Raw genomic sequence first — 3,365 nt, 5'->3', positions numbered from 1 at the left:
GGGCCAAAGTCCAGATAGAAGGCTCGCATGATTATAGAACTTATACAGGGGCTACAGAAAATTCTTTCAAAACCAGACTGTATTCGCATAAAAATTTTTTTAGGTACCCTGAAAATAGGACAAAGACGAGCCTGGCAAAATACGTCTGGCATTTAAAGGAAAATGAAGCCCAGCCTTTCAACGTGACATGGAGGATTTTAGGCAAAGCATCGCCTTACAGACACGGTGCCCATAAAAGACCATTGAAATGTGATCTTTGTTTATTGGAAAAAATGAATATCTTATTCCAGGATAAGAAGGCGCTAAACCAAAGACGCGAACTTTTAAATACATGTAGACACGCGTCCAAATTTAAAATGTCAGCAGCTAATATTCGTATGGATAGTATATGTATTTTTTTGATAATCTTTGATAATCTTTGACTCCTTGTAATAATTATGCAATCTTACTATTGGATTGGTACCGAATTATAAATGATTTATTTAACGTTGTAAGAATTTTGTATAGACCCCTACGTCATTTTAAGAAAACCTTCGACTGTTATATACATAGTTTTTTCTTCTCCCTTGTTTTTACTTGTTACTTCATTCTATTCTATTTGTTTTAAAACACTTTGTATGCAAATTTTACCATTTTTATGGACGACTCGGCATGCAGAATTCTATTATGCATGTATTTTCGCCTGGTTTTAACTTTTATACACCCAGCAGTTTCTTAAGAAGTTGTCTGCATATATACACTGAGATCTAATAGGTTTTTTATGTAGATGTCTGTATAGTAACAACACTTACGTATTCATATGCGTGTGTCTGCGCTTACATATAGGACCTGGGTTTGCACTTGTGCATATGCAGTTATGATTTCGTGCGTGTACGTTTTTGTGTATACACGGGTAAGAGTATATGCTTATATTTATTTATACATACATGCATCTATATTATATATGCGAATGTGCGCTTTGGTTCACACTCACACATACTTGAATGTGTACACACGCATGTACACGGTTATTATCGTAAGTATTTGCGCACATATCAACATATGTATCTATATACGTGATGCTATATACATTTTTGTATACACATATATACGCAATCTAAATTTTATGCAGGTCTACTATATACATACGTTCTTGCTCATTTTCTTTCTCTACTTCTTTCTTCCCATTCCCAATCTTTCTCTCTTTTCTTCCTTTGCTATCTTTCTTTCTTTTTTCTCTTTCTTTCTTCCTTTCCTTCCTCATGACAACCATATTCCCCCACCCCACCCCTTTTCTATATTATTAACGTTATTATAGATACGTTACTCTTTACCCCTCCACTCCATAGCTTAAGATACAATTTTTATTACCAGCGCATAGGTTTTTTCACGCGCAAACTTAAATGCGTGTGTGTGTATATGTGTGTAAATTTGTATTCATGTATATATCTGTGCCTTGTAAATATATACCTATATACGTAGATTGTCTGTACGTATGCATCTGTGTATTTCGATGTATATGTATATATATAGATATATATATGTTGTGGATAGCCTAGTATACGTATATGCTATTGTAATTTTATTTTATTTTATTTTGAATGCAGCGTATACTTTATTTGATTTGATTTGATTTTAATGTGTTAATTCGAATATATTAATTATTTACAATATGTATTTTGGGCCCATTTTTCTATTTAAGGTTTTCTTCGATATTTTTTTAAATAGGATGAATCTATATTAAATTTATTTGGTTTGGGCATTACGCATCGTTATTTGAAACGACCAATCAAACGAATCCATGTGTTCTAAATTTTAAATTTTATATTACTTTCGATTGCATTGTTATTCCTTCCCCATTTATAACAAAACTGTCCGATGAACCGGAACGTGAAACTCAGAGTAACAGTCTTTTGTTATATTTCTGCTGCTTTTAAATAAAGTATATACATATATAAATCCCGTTCTGTCTTTCTGTTTTTTGTGCGCTTATAACTCGAGTATTGTTCATCCAATAGCGTTGGAGAGCTTAGTGTGGGTATGGTGGAAAGGAGAAGTTAAGGTAAGAGTGTGAGTTGGTGTGTTTGTAGTGGATGGAGGTAGTGAGAGCGGGGTTGTGTGTGTTGACTGAAATGTCAAGAAATGCGACGGAAGTGTTGGAAATAGTGCAGGAGAATTCGAGGGCAAGATGGAAGGATTGGACAAAGGAGAGGAAGGAGTCAAGTTGTTCGAGGGAGAGTGAGGTCGCACCGATACAGTCATCAATATAACGACCGTATAATTCGGGAGTGAGACCAGTGGATCGTGAGAATATTTGGGCCTCAACGTAGCCAACGAACAGGTTCGCATAGTTGGGGTCCATTCTCGTTCCCATATATATATATATATATATATATATATAAAATAGACCTTTGTGTGTGTGTATTCGCTTTTCACGCGAAAACGGCTGCGCTATATGAAGAAGCACTTACATGAATAATATGTGCATGTAATGTACAGAAGTGTAAAACCATTGGGTGTTAAAAGTAAATATAATTTTTTGAGAAATACACTAATCTTACGCTACAAGCAAAGAGTATTGTGTTAATGCTATGAATTTATAACCCTTCTGCTTGTGTATATATATATATATATATAAGACGCAGGTATGGCTGTCTGGTAAAAAGTTTGCTTCCCAACCACATGGTTTCGGCTTCAATCCCACTGCATGGCACCTTGGGTAACTGTCTTCTACTATAGCCCCGAGCTGATTAAAGCCTTGTGCATGGACTTGGTTGACGGAAACTGAAAGAAACCCGTATATATATATATATGTATCTTTGTCGTTGTGCTTGTGTCTATTCCCCGCCATCGCTTGACAATCAACGTTTGTTTACATTCCTGTAACTTAGCAGTTCGGCAAAAGAGACCGATGGAATAAGTATCATACTTTAGAAAAATAAGCACTGGTGTCGATTCGTTCGACTAAAACCTTTCAAAGTTTTAAGGTGGTACCTCAGCCTATTTCTGAGAGAGAGACTGTGAGGAGAGAGGAGAGAAAGCATACTTTACTAGTATTTTTTTTTTTAGCCAATACTTGGCTACTACTTTATTCTATCGACCCGGGGAGTTAAAAGTAAAGCTAAAATCAGTGTGATTTGAACACAGAACGTGAGAAACTGAAAGAAATGCTGCTAAGCATTTTCCTGACGTTTTAACGATTTCTTCCAGCTATTCGCCCATTTCTTTTCAGATATTAGTTTCTCTTGGGAAGGTACAAGGCTTGTCTTTGTAATGGAAGGCTATAATCAATTGATTCAATCTAGTATATGGCTTGTACCATTTTATCGACTATTGTGGAATTTTAACAAAGAACATTATATCATAGCAAACGTGGCCTCAATTCC

This window comes from Octopus bimaculoides, chromosome 5, assembly GCF_001194135.2.
Source record: "Octopus bimaculoides isolate UCB-OBI-ISO-001 chromosome 5, ASM119413v2, whole genome shotgun sequence".
NCBI lineage: Eukaryota > Metazoa > Mollusca > Cephalopoda > Octopoda > Octopodidae > Octopus > Octopus bimaculoides.
Note: the sequence above shows the minus strand (reverse complement) of the source record.